Consider the following 19,562-nt stretch of genomic DNA (forward strand, 5'->3'; position numbering starts at 1 on the left):
ACAAAAAATGACAAAAAACAAAAATCACCCAAAATAAAAAGTAAGGCTATAGCAAGGCATTTTTTTCAAAAAAATTCCAAAAAAAAAATTGAGTTAGGACCATCATTAGACCCTAAAAACTACTGCAAATATAATGCACATACTTAAACTGGGCTAAAAAGGCTATAAGGCACAAAAAATGACAAAAAACAAAAATCACCCAAAATAAAAAGTAAGGCTATAGCAAGGCATTTTTTTCAAAAAAATTCCACAAAAAAAAATTGAGTTAGGACCATCATTAGACCCTAAAAACTACTGCAAATATAATGCACATACTTAAACTGGGCTAAAAAGGCTATAAGGCACAAAAAATGACAAAAAACAAAAATCACCCAAAATAAAAAGTAAGGCTATAGCAAGGCATTTTTTTCAAAAAAATTCCAAAAAAAAAATTGAGTTAGGACCATCATTAGACCCTAAAAACTACTGCAAATATAATGCACATACTTAAACTGGGCTAAAAAGGCTATAAGGCACAAAAAATGACAAAAAACAAAAATCACCCAAAATAAAAAGTAAGGCTATAGCAAGGCATTTTTTTCAAAAAAATTCCAAAAAAAAAATTGAGTTAGGACCATCATTAGACCCTAAAAACTACTGCAAATATAATGCACATACTTAAACTGGGCTAAAAAGGCTATAAGGCACAAAAAATGACAAAAAACAAAAATCACCCAAAATAAAAAGTAAGGCTATAGCAAGGCATTTTTTTCAAAAAAATTCCAAAAAAAAAATTGAGTTAGGACCATCATTAGACCCTAAAAACTACTGCAAATATAATGCACATACTTAAACTGGGCTAAAAAGGCTATAAGGCACAAAAAATGACAAAAAACAAAAATCACCCAAAATAAAAAGTAAGGCTATAGCAAGGCATTTTTTTCAAAATAATTCCAAAAAAAAAAATTGAGTTAGGACCATCATTAGACCCTAAAAACTACTGCAAATATAATGCACATACTTAAACTGGGCTAAAAAGGCTATAAGGCACAAAAAATGACAAAAAACAAAAATCACCCAAAATAAAAAGCAAGGCATTTTTTTCAAAAAAATTCCACAAAAAAAAATTGAGTTAGGACCATCATTAGACCCTAAAAACTACTGCAAATATAATGCACATACTTAAACTGGGCTAAAAAGGCTATAAGGCACAAAAAATGACAAAAAACAAAAATCACCCAAAATAAAAAGTAAGGCTATAGCAAGGCATTTTTTTCAAAAAAATTCCAAAAAAAAAATTGAGTTAGGACCATCATTAGACCCTAAAAACTACTGCAAATATAATGCACATACTTAAACTGGGCTAAAAAAGGCTATAAGGCACAAAAAATGACAAAAAACAAAAATCACCCAAAATAAAAAGTAAGGCTATAGCAAGGCATTTTTTTCAAAAAAATTCCCAAAAAAAAAATTGAGTTAGGACCATCATTAGACCCTAAAAACTACTGCAAATATAATGCACATACTTAAACTGGGCTAAAAAGGCTATAAGGCACAAAAAATGACAAAAAACAAAAATCACCCAAAATAAAAGTAAGGCTATAGCAAGGCATTTTTTTCAAAAAAATTCCACAAAAAAAAATTGAGTTAGGACCATCATTAGACCCTAAAAACTACTGCAAATATAATGCACATACTTAAACTGGGCTAAAAAGGCTATAAGGCACAAAAAATGACAAAAAACAAAAATCACCCAAAATAAAAAGTAAGGCTATAGCAAGGCATTTTTTTCAAAAAAATTCCCAAAAAAAAAATTGAGTTAGGACCATCATTAGACCCTAAAAACTACTGCAAATATAATGCACATACTTAAACTGGGCTAAAAAAGGCTATAAGGCACAAAAAATGACAAAAAACAAAAATCACCCAAAATAAAAAGTAAGGCTATAGCAAGGCATTTTTTTCAAAAAAAATTCCACAAAAAAAAAATTGAGTTAGGACCATCATTAGACCCTAAAAACTACTGCAAATATAATGCACATACTTAAACTGGGCTAAAAAGGCTATAAGGCACAAAAAATGACAAAAAACAAAAATCACCCAAAATAAAAAGTAAGGCTATAGCAAGGCATTTTTTTCAAAAAAATTCCCAAAAAAAAAATTGAGTTAGGACCATCATTAGACCCTAAAAACTACTGCAAATATAATGCACATACTTAAACTGGGCTAAAAAGGCTATAAGGCACAAAAAATGACAAAAAACAAAAATCACCCAAAATAAAAAGTAAGGCTATAGCAAGGCATTTTTTTCAAAAAAATTCCAAAAAAAAAATTGAGTTAGGACCATCATTAGACCCTAAAAACTACTGCAAATATAATGCACATACTTAAACTGGGCTAAAAAGGCTATAAGGCACAAAAAATGACAAAAAACAAAAATCACCCAAAATAAAAAGTAAGGCTATAGCAAGGCATTTTTTTCAAAAAAATTCCACAAAAAAAAATTGAGTTAGGACCATCATTAGACCCTAAAAACTACTGCAAATATAATGCACATACTTAAACTGGGCTAAAAAGGCTATAAGGCACAAAAAATGACAAAAAACAAAAATCACCCAAAATAAAAAGTAAGGCTATAGCAAGACATTTTTTTCAAAAAATTCCAAAAAAAAAAATTGAGTTAGGACCATCATTAGACCCTAAAAACTACTGCAAATATAATGCACACACTTAAACTGGTCTAAAAAGGCTATAAGGCACAAAAAATGACAAAAAACAAAAATCACCCAAAATAAAAAGGCTATAGCAAGGCATTTTTTTCAAAAAAATTCCACAAAAAAAATTGAGTTAGGACCACCATTAGACCCTAAAAACTACTGCAAATATAATGCACATACTTAAACTGGGCTAAAAAGGCTATAAGGCACAAAAAATGACAAAAAACAAAAATCACCCAAAATAAAAAGTAAGGCTATAGCAAGACATTTTTTTCAAATTAATTCCAAAAAAAAAAAATTGAGTTAGGACCGTCATTAGACCCTAAAAACTACTGCAAATATAATGCACACACTTAAACTGGTCTAAAAAGGCTATAAGGCACAAAAAATGACAAAAAACAAAAATCACCCAAAATAAAAAGGCATTTTTTTCAAAAAAAAAATTCCACAAAAAAAAAATTGAGTTAGGACCATCATTAGACCCTAAAAACTACTGCAAATATAATGCACATACTTAAACTGGGCTAAAAAGGCTATAAGGCACAAAAAATTACAAAAAACAAAAATCACCCAAAATAAAAAGTAAGGCTATAGCAAGGCATTTTTTTCAAAAAAATTCCATGAAAAAAAAATTGAGTTTGGACCATCATTAGACCCTAAAAACTACTGCAAATATAATGCACACACTTAAACTGGGCTAAAAAGGCTATAAGGCACAAAAAATGACAAAAAACTAAAATCACCCAAAATAAAAAGTAAGGCTATAGCAAGGCATTTTTTTCAAAAAAAATCCACAAAAAAAAATTGAGTTAGGACCATCATTAGACCCTAAAAACTACTGCAAATATAATGCACATACTTAAACTAAGCTAAAAAGGCTGTAAGGCACAAAAAATGACAAAAAACAAAAATCACCCAAAATAAAAAGTAAGGCTATAGCAAAACGTTTTTTTCAAAAAAATTCCATAAAAAAAAAAATTCAGTTAGGACCATCATTAGACCCTAAAAACTACTGCAAATATAATGCACATACTTAAACTAAGCTAAAAAGGCTATAAGGCACAAAAAATGACAAAAAACAAAAATCACCCAAAATAAAAAGTAAGGCTATAGCAAGGCATTTTTTTCAAAAAAATTCCAACCTCAACCACCGGAACAGCTAGCACCGCCCCCCCAGTAAACAGCATCATCCCGAGGCACCAAACAACCCTGCCCCAACCCCGGTGAGGACACCAGCACCCCCCCAGCACACCCACCCCCCAAACCGGCGAGGCAGGCCGCCCCGGGCCCGCACACCGCGGGGCCCGCCCCCAAGGCCACCAGGAGACGAAACAAGCACCAAGCCACACCCAAGGGGGAGAGGCACCCCCGCGCCCCACCAGGCCGACACCGCCCGGAAAGACCCCGCAAGGAGAGACCCCGGCAAAGCCCCCCCGAGACCCACCGCCACGCCCGACCGCACCATCCTGACGTACTTTTACTCTATGCAGTGGCCCAGCCACCAACAGAGGGGCCAGGCCTACAGTTGGGCTAGTGCGTTAGTAAAGAGTGGTGCTGGCAGTCGCTTGCAGGCTAGATCATCAGGCTTTTAAAAATTTAGATTTAATGCAATTAAAAAAGGAGTCCAACGCTCCTCAAAGCACGTTATTTTTTTTGTTTTCTGAGAGCAGACATCTTTTCCATGGAAATAAATTCTGTGAGGAGATTTTGCCATTGGTTTATGTTTAAGGATTTTTTGTCTTTCCAATTTAGTAATATTGTTTTTTTTTGCTAAGGCTAGTGCCGCAAGGATTGATTGTGATTGGTTTGCTGGAGGTTGAAGCATTGTCAGGTCTCCAATCAAACAAAGATTTGGAGATAAAGGAATCCTGCAGTCTAAAATGGAGGACAGTTTTTCAGAGATTAGAATCCAAAAGTGTTGAACTGGGGAGCAAAGCCATACGGCATGTAGATAGGAATCCGCTGTATTCTGGGTGCACTGAGAGCAGATGTCTGTTGCTGAGAAGCCCATTTTATGCATTTTCTGTTGGGTAATGTGGGATCTGTGGAGGACCTTGTATTGAATTAGCTGAAGGTTTGTGTTTTTTGTCATCTTAAAAAATGAATTTTTTTCATTAAATTTTATGCCTTACTATAGCCTTACCTCCAATATGAGGTGTTTGAAATTTTAAATTTTATGCCTTACCTCCTTCATGAGGTGTTTGAAAATTTTTCACAAAATTTTATGCCTTACTATAGTCTTACCTCCATTACGAGGTGTTTGAAAAATTTTCATTAAATTTTATGTCTTACCTCCTTTATGAGGTGTTTGAAAATTTTTCACAAAATTTCATGCCTTAATATAGCCTCACCACCAATATGAGGTGTTTGAATTTTTTTCATTAAATTTTATGCCTTACTATATCCTTCCCTCCATTACGAGGTGTTTAAAATTTTCATTAAATTTTATGCCTTACTATAGCCTTACATCCATTACGAGGTGTTAGAATATTTCTCATTAAATTTTATGCCTCACCTCCAATATGAGGTGTTTGAATTTTTTTCATTAAATTTTAAGCCTTACTATAGTCTTACCTCCATTACAAGGTGTTTGAAAAATTTTCATTAAATTTTATGTCTTACCTCCTTTATGAGGTGTTTGAAAATTTTTCACTAAATTTCATGCCTTACTATAGCCTCACCACCAATATGAGGTATTTGAAAATTTGTCACAAAATTTTATGCCTTACTATAGCCTTACCTCCTTTATGAGGTGTTTGAAAAATTTTCACAAAATTTTATGCCTTACTATAGCCTTACCTCCATTACGAGGTGTTTAAAATTTTCATTAAATTTTATGCCTTACTATAGCCTTACCACCAATATGAGGTGTTTGAAATTTTTTCATGAAATTTTATGCCTTACCGCCTTCATGAGGTGTTTGAAAAATTTTCACAAAATTTTATGCCTTACTATAGCCTTACCTCCATTACGAGGTGTTTAAAATTTTCATTAAATTTTATGCCTTACCTCCATTATGAGGTGTTTGAAAATTTTTCACAAAATTTTATGCCTTACTATAGCCTAACCTCTTTCATGAGGTGTTTGAATTTTTTTCATTAAATTTCATGCCTTACTATAGCCTAACCTCCATTATGAGGTGTTTGAAATTTTTTCATGAAATTTTATGCCTCACTATAGCCTTACCTCCATTACGAGGTGTTTGAAATTTTTTCATTAAATTTTATGCCTCACCTCCAATATGAGGTGTTTGAAAAATTTTCACAAAATTTTATGCCTTACTATAGGTTTATCTCCATTACGAGGTGTTTGAAATTTTTTCATGAAATTTTATGCCTTACCTCCTTCATGAGGTGTTTGAAAATTTTTCACAAAATTTTATGCCTTACTATAGCCTAACCTCTTTCATGAGGTGTTTGAATTTTTTTCATTAAATTTTATGCCTTACTATAGCCTAACCTCCATTATGAGGTGTTTGAAATTTTTTCATGAAATTTTATACTTACTATAGCCTTACCTCCATTACGAGGTGTTTGAAATTTTTTCATTAAATTTTATGCCTTACTATAGCCTTACCTCCATTACGAGGTGTTTGAAAAATTTTCATTAAATTTCATGCCTTTCCTCCATTATGAGGTGTTTGAATTTTTTTCATTAAATTTTATGCCTTACTATAGCCTTACCTCTTTCATGAGGTGTTTGAAAAATTTTCACAAAATTTTAAGCCTTACTATAGTCTTACCTCCATTACAAGGTGTTTGAAAAATTTTCATTAAATTTTATGTCTTACCTCCTTTATGAGGTGTTTGAAAATTTTTCACAAAATTTCATGCCTTACTATAGCCTCACCACCAATATGAGGTATTTGAAAATTTGTCACAAAATTTTATGCCTTACTATAGCCTTACCTCCTTTATGAGGTGTTTGAAAAATTTTCACAAAATTTTATGCCTTACTATATCCTTCCCTCCATTACGAGGTGTTTAAAATTTTCATTAAATTTTATGCCTTACTATAGCCTTACATCCATTACGAGGTGTTAGAATATTTCTCATTAAATTTTATGCCTCACCTCCAATATGAGGTGTTTGAATTTTTTTCATTAAATTTTATGCCTTACCTCCTTCATGAGGTGTTTGAAAATTTTTCACAAAATTTTATGCCTTACTATAGCCTAACCTCTTTCATGAGGTGTTTGAAAAATTTTCACTAAATTTTATGCCTTACTTCCATTACGAGGTGTTTAAAATTTTCACAAAATTTTATGCCTTACTAAAGCCTTACCTCCTTTCTGAGGTGTTTAAAAAAATTTCATGAAATTTTATGCCTTACTATAGCCTAACCTCCATTATGAGGTGTTTGAAAAATGTTCATTAAATTTTATGCCTAACCTCCTTCATGAGGTGTTTGAAAATTTTTCACAAAATGTTATGCCTGACTATAGCCTTACCTCCTTCATGAGGTGTTTGAATTTTTTTCATGAAATTTTATGCCTTACTATAGCCTAACCTCCATTATGAGGTGTTTCAAATTTTTTCATCAAATTTTATGCCTTACTATAGCCTTACCTCCATTACGAGGTGTTTGAAAAATTTTCATTAAATTTCATGCCTTACCTCCATTATGAGGTGTTTGAATTTTTTTCATTAAATTTTATGCCTTACTATAGCCTTACCTCCAATATGAGGTGTTTGAAATTTTTTTATTAAATTTTATGCCTTACTATAGCCTTACCTCCATTACGAGGTGTTTGAATTTTTTTCATTAAATTTTATGCCTTACCTCCTTCATGAGGTTTTTGAAAATTTGTCACAAAATTTTATGCCTTACTATAGCCTTACCTCCAATATGAGGTGTTTGAAATTTTTTCATTAAATTTTATGCCTTACTATAGTCTTACCTCCATTATGAGGTGTTAGAATATTTCTCATTAAATTTTATGCCTTACCTCCTTTATGAGGTGTTTGAAAATTTTTCACAAAATTTCATGCCTTACTATAGCCTAACCTCCATTACGAGGTGTTTGAAATTTTTTCATTAAATTTTATGCCTTACTATAGCCTTACCTCCATTACGAGGTGTTTGAAAAATTTTCATTAAATTTCATGCCTTACCTCCATTATGAGGTGTTTGAATTTTTTTTTTTTTTTTTTTTCACCTTGTCTGCACATGCTGTTGAAGGTTAACACTACAAGAAGTGCAATCTTTTAACAGCAATGCATATTTTATTATTGCAATTAAATAAATGAATTTATTTCATTGCGTAATTGTGACCATCACCAGCCCTCCCTAGGGAAGGGTAAATACTTTATTAAAGGGAGGATGTAAAAAAGAGAGGGCAGTGTTACACCAGGGTGAGGGGGGGGGGGGGGGGGGGAGTTAACAGGGAGGAGGGATACAAGATAGGAAAACGAATGGGTGGGGAATAGTCAATAAGTTTCAAGTGATGCGATGTGAAATTGTGGTTGTGTATATTGTGCTTATTGTTGTGTTATCAAGCCAGTCTGGTGACCAGTGTGCTGCTTAGGAATAATGGTGGTGGCTGTGAGCAGAGGAGGAAGTGAGTGGAAATTCCATAAAACAGGTATTTGGGAACAACGTGTCTATGGTTGAGCCCAGTATGAGTGTTATCCCACAGCCCGAGGCCAGTGCGTCCATGACAAATATGATTCCAAGAACCGCTACTGCAAAACCCATGAGCCGCAGTCGGGCCAGCAGAAAGAGCGGGAAATCTAGGGGCCCCCGGCGACCACCCCACGGCCAAGCAGCCCCCCGAACGCCCCCAAGACCCCAAGCCGAGAGGCAGCCATTGCCCCCCCATAGACACCCGAGAAGGCCCCAAGGAGCCAAGGACCCAGCGCACCACGCCACCGATCCCAACCCCCAACCCCCAGGCCCCCCAGCACCACCCACACCCCCACGCCCAGCCCCCCGAGGGGAGGGCCCAGAGAACTCCCCGCCCGAGACCCCAGCGGAAGAGCCGAAACCCACGCCCAGCAGACGACCAGAGCCACGCCGAATGGGTAGCCGGCGGGCACCCGCCGGCGAGCCCAGAGCCAGCAGGGACCCGACCCCAGGCCAGGAGGACCCGGCATGGATGCAGCACCAGGAGCAGCCCGCCCAGGGCGGACGACCACACCCCAAGCCGCATAAGGCACCAGGGGGCCGCTGGGAGTCCCCCCGCCGGTCCCCAGGCACCCCAACCTAGCCCCCCCGGGCGCCCCAGATCGCCCTTTGTTGATGCCGCCTGCGCCACGAGCTTCAGTTCTTTAAAGCCAGGGCCCCCTCCAGAGGCCAAGCCAGACCGCCCCACCGGGATGTGGCCCCCTATTCTTCTCCCGACATCCTGCCTCACGGGGGATTGCCCAAGCAGGGGCCTCACCAGAAGGTATGCAAGGGCGCGGCACGCGCCACCCGCCCCGGAAGAACCCCGCCAGGACCGGCCCGGCCAGCCAGCCAAGCACCCCGGGCCCCAGGAGCACCCCCCGGGACCAGGACCCCCCAAGGGCAAGCCCCCGGGCCAAGCCCCCCGGGACGCGCCCCCCACCCCAGCCCAGGACCCGGCCACAGCCCAGCAGGACCGCACAGCCCCAAACGGCACAAGGCCAGCAGCCCAGGGCCCGCCGCCCCCCGGACAGCGCAAGCCACGGGGCAGCGCCCCCCGCCGGCCCGGGAGCAACCGGCGACCCCCACCGCGGGGACGGAGGCACCCCAACGGCACACATCCAGCGCGGGACAGCAGCCCCCAGCCAAAGATGCCCCGGACCCACCCACCAGTCCGCAGATGGCAGGACATACCCACCAGGCGGCCGAAAGCAACCTCAACCACCGGAACAGCTAGCGCCGCCCCCCCAGTAAACAGCATTATCCCGAGGCGCCAAACAACCCTGCCCCAACCCCGGTGAGGACACCAGCACCCCCCCAGCACACCCACCCCCCAAACCGGCGAGGCAGGCCGCCCTGGGCCCGCACACCGCGGGGCCGGCCCCCAAGGCCACCAGGAGACGAAACAAGCACCAAGCCACACCCAAGGGGGAGAGGCACCCCCGCGCCCCACCAGGCCGACAACGCCCGGAAAGACCCCGCAAGGAGAGACCCCGGCAAAGCCCCCCCGAGACCCACCGCCACGCCCGACCGCACCATCCTGATGTACTTTTACTCTATGCAGTGGCCCAGCCACCAACAGAGGGGCCAGGCCCCCACCGGAGAGGCCCAAATATGTCTACCAACCCACCACCCTGTTATGGGTGTTTGAAATTTTTTTATTAAATTTTATGCCTTACTATAGCCTTACCTCCATTACGAGGTGTTTGAATTTTTTTCATTAAATTTTATGCCTTACCTCCTTCATGAGGTGTTTGAAAAATTTTCACAAAGTTTTATGCCTTACTATAGCCTTACCTCCTTTATGAGGCGTTTCAAATTTTTTCATCAAATTTTATGCCTTACTATAGCCTTACCTCTATTACGAGGTGTTTGAAAAATTTTCATTAAATTTTATGCCTTACCTCCTTCATGAGGTGTTTGAAAAATTTTCACAAAATTTTATGCCTTACTATAGCCTTACCTCCATTACGAGGTGTTTAAAATTTTCATTAAATTTTATGCCTTACTATAGCCTTACCACCAATATGAGGTGTTTGAAATTTTTTCATGAAATTTTATGCCTTACCGCCTTCATGAGGTGTTTGAAAAATTTTCACAAAATTTTATGCCTTACTATAGCCTTCCCTCCATTACGAGGTGTTTAAAATTTTCATTAAATTTTATGCCTTACTATAGCCTTACCACCAATATGAGGTGTTTGAATTTTTTTCATTAAATTTTATGCCTAACCTCCATTATGAGGTGTTTGAAATTTTTTCATGAAATTTTATGCCTTACTATAGCCTAACCTCCATTATGAGGTGTTTAAAATTTTCATCAAATTTTATGCCTTACTATAGGTTTATCTCCATTACGAGGTGTTTGAATTTTTTTCATTAAATTTTATGCCTTACTATAGCCTTACCTCCATTACGAGGTGTTAGAATATTTCTCATTAAATTTTATGCCTCACCTCCAATATGAGGTGTTTGAAAAATTTTCACAAAATTTTATGCCTTACTATAGGTTTATCTCCATTACGAGGTGTTTAAAATTTTCATTAAATTTTATGCCTTACTATAGCCTTACCTCCATTACGAGGTGTTTGAATTTTTTTCATTAAATTTTATGCCTTACCTCCTTCATGAGGTGTTTGAAAAATTTTCACAAAGTTTTATGCCTTACTATAGCCTTACCTCCTTTATGAGGTGTTTCAAATTTTTTCATCAAATTTTATGCCTTACTATAGCCTTACCTCCATTACGAGGTGTTTGAAAAATTTTCATTAAATTTTATGCCTTACCTCCTTCATGAGGTGTTTGAAAAATTTTCACAAAATTTTATGCCTTACTATAGCCTTACCTCCATTACGAGGTGTTTAAAATTTTCATTAAATTTTATGCCTTACTATAGCCTTACCACCAATATGAGGTGTTTGAAATTTTTTCATGAAATTTTATGCCTTACCTCCTTCATGAGGTGTTTGAAAAATTTTCACAAAATTTTATGCCTTACTATAGCCTTCCCTCCATTACGAGGTGTTTAAAATTTTCATTAAATTTTATGCCTTACTATAGCCTTACCACCAATATGAGGTGTTTGAATTTTTTTCATTAAATTTTATGCCTAACCTCCATTATGAGGTGTTTGAAATTTTTTCATGAAATTTTATGCCTTACTATAGCCTTACCTCCATTACGAGGTGTTTAAAATTTTCATCAAATTTTATGCCTTACTATAGGTTTATCTCCATTACGAGGTGTTTGAATTTTTTTCATTAAATTTTATGCCTTACTATAGCCTTACCTCCATTACGAGGTGTTAGAATATTTCTCATTAAATTTTATGCCTCACCTCCAATATGAGGTGTTTGAAAAATTTTCACAAAATTTTATGCCTTACTATAGGTTTATCTCCATTACGAGGTGTTTGAATTTTTTTCATTAAATTTTATGCCTTACTATAGCCTTACCTCCATTACGAGGTGTTTGAATTTTTTTCATTAAATTTTATGCCTTACCTCCTTCATGAGGTGTTTGAAAAATTTTCACAAAGTTTTATGCCTTACTATAGCCTTACCTCCTTTATGAGGCGTTTCAAATTTTTTCATCAAATTTTATGCCTTACTATAGCCTTACCTCTATTACGAGGTGTTTGAAAAATTTTCATTAAATTTTATGCCTTACCTCCTTCATGAGGTGTTTGAAAAATTTTCACAAAATTTTATGCCTTACTATAGCCTTACCTCCATTACGAGGTGTTTAAAATTTTCATTAAATTTTATGCCTTACTATATCCTTACCACCAATATGAGGTGTTTGAAATTTTTTCATGAAATTTTATGCCTTACCGCCTTCATGAGGTGTTTGAAAAATTTTCACAAAATTTTATGCCTTACTATAGCCTTCCCTCCATTACGAGGTGTTTAAAATTTTCATTAAATGTTATCCCTTACTATAGCCTTACCACCAATATGAGGTGTTTGAAAATTTTTCACAAAATTTTATGCCTTACTATAGTCTTACCTCCATTACGAGGTTTTTGAAAATTTGTCACAAAATGTTATGCCTTACTATAGCCTTACCTCAAATATGAGGTGTTTGAAAAATGTTCACAAAATTTTATGCCTTACTATAGCCTTACCTCCATTATGAGGTGTTTGAAAAATTTTCACAAAATTTTATGCCTTACTATAGGCTTACCTCCATTACGAGGTGTTTAAAATTTTTTCATTAAATTTTATGCCTCACCTCCAATATGAGGTGTTTGAAAAATTTTCACAAAATTTTATGCCTTACTATAGTCTTACCAACAATGAGGTGTTTGAAATTTTTTCATGAAATTTTATGCCTTACTATAGCCTAACCTCCATTATGAGGTGTTTGAAAAATTTTCACAAAGTTTTATGCCTTACTATAGCCTTACCTCCAATATGAGGTGTTTGAATTTTTTTCATTAAATTTTATGCCTTACTATAGCCTTACCTCTATTGCGAGGTGTTTGAATTTTTTTCATTAAATTTTATGCCTTACCTCCTTCATGAGGTGTTTGAAAATTTTTCACAAAATTTTATGCCTTACTATAGCCTTACCTCCTTTATGAGGTGTTTGAAAATTTTTCACAAAATTTCATGCCTTACTATAGCCTCACCACCAATATGAGGTTTTTGAAAATTTGTCACAAAATTTTATGCCTTACTATAGCCTTACCTCCAATATGAGGTGTTTGAAAAATGTTCACAAAATTTTATGCCTTACTATAGCCTTACCTCCATTATGAGGTGTTTGAAAAATTTTCACAAAATTTTATGCCTTACTATAGGCTTATCTCCATTACGAGGTGTTTGAATTTTTTTCATTAAATTTTATGCCTTACTATAGCCTTCCCTCCACAATGAGGTGTTTGAAATTTTTTCATTAAATTTTATGCCTTACCTCCTTCTTGAGGTGTTTGAAAATTTTCCACAAAATTTTATGCCTTACTATAGCCTTACCTCCAATATGAGGTGTTTGAAAAATTTTCATGCCTTACCTCCTTTATGAGGTGTTTGAAAATTTTTCATCAAATTTTATGCCTTACTATAGCCTTACCTCCAATATGAGGTGTTTGAAAAATTTTCATGCCTTACCTCCTTTATGAGGTGTTTCAAATTTTTTCATGAAATTTTATGCCTTACTATAGTCTTACCTCCTTTATAAGGTGTTTCAAATTTTTTCATCAAATTTTATGCCTTACTATAGCCTTACCTCCATTACGAGGTGTTTGAAAAATTTTCATTAAATTTCATGCCTTACCTCCATTATGAGGTGTTTGAATTTTTTTCATTAAATTTTATGCCTTACTATAGCCTTACCTCCAATATGAGGCGTTTGAAATTTTTTTATTAAATTTTATGCCTTACTATAGCCTTACCTCCATTACGAGGTGTTTGAATTTTTTTCATTAAATTTTATGCCTTACCTCCTTCATGAGGTGTTTGAAAAATTTTCACAAAATTTTATGCCTTACTATAGCCTCACCACCAATATGAGGTTTTTGAAAATTTGTCACAAAATTTTATGCCTTACTATAGCCTTACCTCCTTCATGAGGTGTTTGAAAAATTTTAACTAAATTTTATGCCTTACTATAGCCTTACCTCCATTATGAGGTGTTTGAAAAATTTTCATTAAATTTTATGCCTTAACTCCATTATGAGGTGTTGGAATTTTTTTCATTAAATTTTATGCCTTACTATAGCCTTACCTCCATTACGAGGTGTTTGAATTTTTTTCATCAAATTTTATGCCTTACCTCCTTTATGAGGTGTTTGAAAAATTTTCACAAAATTTTATGCCTTACTATAGTCTTACCTCCATTACGAGGTGTTTGAAAAATTTTCATTAAATTTTATGTCTTACCTCCTTTATGAGGTGTTTGTAAATTTTTCACAAAATTTCATGCCTTACTATAGCCTCACCACCAATATGAGGTTTTTGAAAATTTGTCACAAAATTTCATGCCTTACTATAGCCTTACCTCCAATATGAGGTGTTTGAAAAATTTTATGCCTTACTATATTCTTATCTCCATTACGAGGTGTTTGAATTTTTTTCATTAAATTTTATGCCTTACTATAGCCTTACCTCCATTACGAGGTGTTTAAAATTTTTTCATTAAATTTTATGCCACACCTCCATTATGAGGTGTTAGAATATTTCTCATTAAATTTTATGCCTCACCTCCAATATGAGGTGTTTGAAAATTTTTCACAAAATTTTATGCCTTACTATAGCCTAATAGCCTAACCTCTTTCATGAGGTGTTTGAATTTTTTTCATCAAATTTTATGCCTTACCTCCTTTATGAGGTGTTTGAAAAATTTTCACAAAATTTTATGCCTTACTATGGTCTTACCTCCATTACGAGGTGTTTGAAAAATTTTCATGAAATTTTATGTCTTACCTCCTTTATGAGGTGTTTGAAAATTTTTCACAAAATTTCATGCCTTACTATAGCCTCACCACCAATATGAGGTTTTTGAAAATTTGTCACAAAATTTCATGCCTTACTATAGCCTTACCTCCAATATGAGGTGTTTGAAAAATTTTATGCCTTACTATATTCTTATCTCCATTACGAGGTGTTTGAATTTTTTTCATTAAATTTTATGCCTTACTATAGCCTTACCTCCATTACGAGGTGTTTAAAATTTTTTCATTAAATTTTATGCCACACCTCCATTATGAGGTGTTAGAATATTTCTCATTAAATTTTATGCCTCACCTCCAATATGAGGTGTTTGAATTTATTTCATTAAATTTTATGCCTTACTATAGCCTAATAGCCTAACCTCTTTCATGAGGTGTTTGAATTTTTTTCATTAAATTTCATGCCTTACTATAGCCTAACCTCCATTATGAGGTGTTTGAAATTTTTTCATGAAATTTTATGCCTTACTATAGCCTTACCTCCATTACGAGGTGTTTGAAATTTTTTCATTAAATTTCATGCCTTACTATAGCCTCACCACCAATATGAGGTTTTTGAAAATTTGTCACAAAATTTTATGCCTTACTATAGCCTTACCTCCTTCATGAGGTGTTTGAAAAATTTTCACTAAATTTTATGCCTTACTATAGCCTTACCTCCATTACGAGGTGTTTGAAAAATTTTCATTAAATTTTATGCCTTACCTCCATTATGAGGTGTTGGAATTTTTTTCATTAAATTTTATGCCTTACTATAGCCTTACCTCCATTAAGAGGTGTTTGAAAAATTTTCATTAAATTTCATGTCTTACCTCCTTCATGAGGTGTTTGAAAATTTTTCACAAAATTTCATGCCTTACTATAGCCTCACCACCAATATGAGGTTTTTGAAAATTTGTCACAAAATTTTATGCCTTACTATAGCCTTACCTCAATTACGAGGTGTTTAAAATTTTTTCATTAAATTTCATGCCTTACCTCCATTATGAGGTGTTAGAATATTTCTCATTAAATTTTATGCCTCACCTCCAATATGAGGTGTTTGAAAATTTTTCACAAAATTTTATGCCTTACTATAGCCTAATAGCCTAACCTCTTTCATGAGGTGTTTGAATTTTTTTCATTAAATTTCATGCCTTACTGTATCCTAACCTCCATTATGAGGTGTTTGAAATTTTTTCATGAAATTTTATGCCTTACTATAGCCTTACCTCCATTACGAGGTGTTTGAAAAATTTTCATTAAATTTCATGTCTTACCTCCTTTATGAGGTGTTTGAAAATTTTTCACAAAATTTCATGTCTTACTATAGCCTCACCACCAATATGAGGTGTTTGAATTTTTTTCATTAAATTTTATGCCTAACCTCCATTATGAGGTGTTTGAAATTTTTTCATGAAATTTTATGCCTAACCTCCATTATGAGGTGTTTGAAAAATTTGTGAAAAATTTGTGAAAAATTTTCACAAAGTTTTATGCCTTACTATAGCCTTACCTCCTTCATGAGGTGTTTCAAATTTTTTCATCAAATTTTATGCCTTACTATAGCCTTACCTCCATTACGAGGTGTTTAAAATTTTCATTTAATGTTATCCCTTACTATAGCCTTACCACCAATATGAGGTGTTTGAAATTTTTTCATGAAATTTCATGCCTTACCTCCTTCATGAGGTGTTTGAAATTTTTTCATTAAATTTTATGCCTTACTATAGCCTTACCTCCTTCATGAGGTGTTTGAAAAATTTTCACTAAATTTTATGCCTTACTATAGCCTTCCCTCCATTATGAGGTGTTTAAAATTTTCATTAAATTTTATGCCTTACTGTAGCCTTACCACCAATATGAGGTGTTTGAATTTTTTTCATTAAATTTAATGCCTAACCTCCATTATGAGGTGTTTGAAATTTTTTCATGAAATTTTATGCCTTACTATAGCCTAACCTCCATTATGAGGTGTTTAAAATTTTCATCAAATTTTATGCCTTACTATAGGTTTATCTCCATTACGAGGTGTTTGAATTTTTTTCATTAAATTTTATGCCTTACTATAGCCTTACCTCCATTACGAGGTGTTAGAATATTTCTCATTAAATTTTATGCCTCACCTCCAATATGAGGTGTTTGAAAAATTTTCACAAAATTTTATGCCTTACTATAGGTTTATCTCCATTACGAGGTGTTTGAATTTTTTTCATTAAATTTTATGCCTTACTATAGCCTTACCTCCATTACAAGGTGTTAGAATATTTCTCATTAAATTTTATGCCTCACCTCCAATATGAGGTGTTTGAAAAATTTTCACAAAATTTTATGCCTTACTATAGCCTAACCTCTTTCATGAGGTGTTTGAATTTTTTTCATTAAATTTTATGCCTTACTATAGCCTTACCTCCTTCATGAGGTGTTTGAAAAATTTTCACTAAATTTTATTCCTTACTATAGCCTTCCCTCCATTATGAGGTGTTTAAAATTTTTCATGAAATTTTATGCCTTACTATAGCCTAACCTCCATTATGAGGTGTTTGAAAAAATTTCACAAAGTTTTATGCCTTACTATAGCCTTACCTCCTTCATGAGGTGTTTCAAATTTTTTCATCAAATTTTATACCTTACTATAGCCTTACCTCCATTACGAGGTGTTCTAATTTTTTTCATTAAATTTTATGCCTTACCTCCTTCATGAGGTGTTTGAAAATTTTTCACAAAATTTTATGCCTTACTATAGTCTTACCTCCATTACGAGGTTTTTGAAAATTTGTCACAAAATTTTATGCCTTACTATAGCCTTACCTCAAATATGAGGTGTTTGAAAAATGTTCACAAAATTTTATGCCTTACTATAGGCATACCTCCATTACGAGGTGTTTAAAATTTTTTCATTAAATTTTATGCCTTACCTCCTTTATGAGGTGTTTGAAAATTTTTCACAAAATTTTATGCCTTACTATAGTCTTACCTCCATTACGAGGTTTTTGAAAATTTGTCACAAAATTTTATGCCTTACTATAGCCTTACCTCCTTTATGAGGTGTTTGAAAAATTTTCACAAAATTTTATGCCTTACTATAGCCTTACCACCAATATGAGGTGTTTGAAATTATTTCATGAAATTTTATGCCTTACCTCCTTCATGAGGTGTTTGAAAATTTTTCACAAAATTTTATGCCTTACGATAGCCTAACCTCCATTATGAGGTGTTTCAAATTTTTTCATGAAATTTTATGCCTTACTATAGTCTTACCTCCTTTATAAGGTGTTTCAAATTTTTTCATCAAATTTTATGCCTTACTATAGCCTTACCTCGATTACGAGGTGTTTGAAAAATTTTCATTAAATTTCATGCCTTACCTCCATTATGAGGTGTTTGAATTTTTTTCATTAAATTTTATGCCTTACTATAGCCTTACCTCCAATATGAGGCATTTGAAATTTTTTTATTAAATTTTATGCCTTACTATAGTCTTACCTCCATTACGAGGTGTTTGAAAAATTTTCATTAAATTTCATGTCTTACCTCCTTTATGAGGTGTTTGAAAATTTTTCACAAAATTTCATGTCTTACTATAGCCTCACCACCAATATGAGGTTTTTGAAAATTTGTCACAAAATTTTATGCCTTACTATAGCCTTACCTCCTTCATGAGGTGTTTGAAAAATTTTCACTAAATTTTATGCCTTACTATAGCCTTACCTCCATTACGAGGTGTTTAAAATTTTCATTAAACAAAATCACTGATTAAAGAAATTATTTTTGAATTATTTTACCATTTATAACAGTCTTTAACAACTGTATTCTATACTTTGTTAAATATATGTGAACTAAAGTTTGGTTTGAGGGAGGAGTCTATGAATATATCAGTATTGATTAATAATGGAAAAGTAGTTTTAGACGATACCAATAAAGTATTAAACTTCTCTATTTGTGTATGTCTGCGTTTATTTACCCTTACATTTCTTGAGAATCCTCATGAATCCAGCCAGACAAACAAGCTCCGCCTTAAACTCCTCCAGTCGATGGTGACGTCAAACTCACCTGGACTCGGGTACAGTTTATGCTCCACCACCTGGTTAGAGATCAATACATGGATCAATAGGAGGTGAGGCTGAGATAAAGCAATAGTAAGAAAAAAAAAAGGACAAAAAGGAGGTATAGCTATGCCTTACCTCCTTCATGAGGTGTTTGAATTTTTTTCATTAAATTTTATGCCTTACCTCCTTCATGAGGTGTTTGAAAAATTTTCACTAAATTTTATGCCTTACTTCCATTACGAGGTGTTTAAAATTTTCACAAAATTTTATGCCTTACTAAAGCCTTACCTCCTTTCTGAGGTGTTTAAAAAAATTTCATGAAATTTTATGCCTTACTATAGCCTAACCTCCATTATGAGGTGTTTGAAAAATGTTCATTAAATTTTATGCCTTACCTCCTTCATGAGGTGTTTGAAATTTTTTCATTAAATTTTATGCCTTACCTCCTTCATGAGGTGTTTGAAAATTTTTCACAAAATGTTATGCCTGACTATAGCCTTACCTCCTTCATGAGGTGTTTGAAAAAGTTTCATGAAATTTTATGCCTTACTATAGCCTAACCTCCATTATGAGGTGTTTGAAATTTTTTCATTAAATTTTATGCCTTACTATAGCCTTACCTCCATTATGAGGTGTATGAAATTTTTTCATGAAATTTTATGCCTTACTATAGCCTAACCTCCATTATGAGGTGTTTGAAAAATTTTCACAAAAATTTATGCCTTACTATAGTCTTACCTCCATTATGAGGTGTTTGAAAAAGTTTCATGAAATTTTATGCCTT

This window comes from Gouania willdenowi, chromosome 2 (genome assembly GCF_900634775.1).
Source record: "Gouania willdenowi chromosome 2, fGouWil2.1, whole genome shotgun sequence".
In the NCBI taxonomy this organism is placed as follows: domain Eukaryota; kingdom Metazoa; phylum Chordata; class Actinopteri; order Blenniiformes; family Gobiesocidae; genus Gouania; species Gouania willdenowi.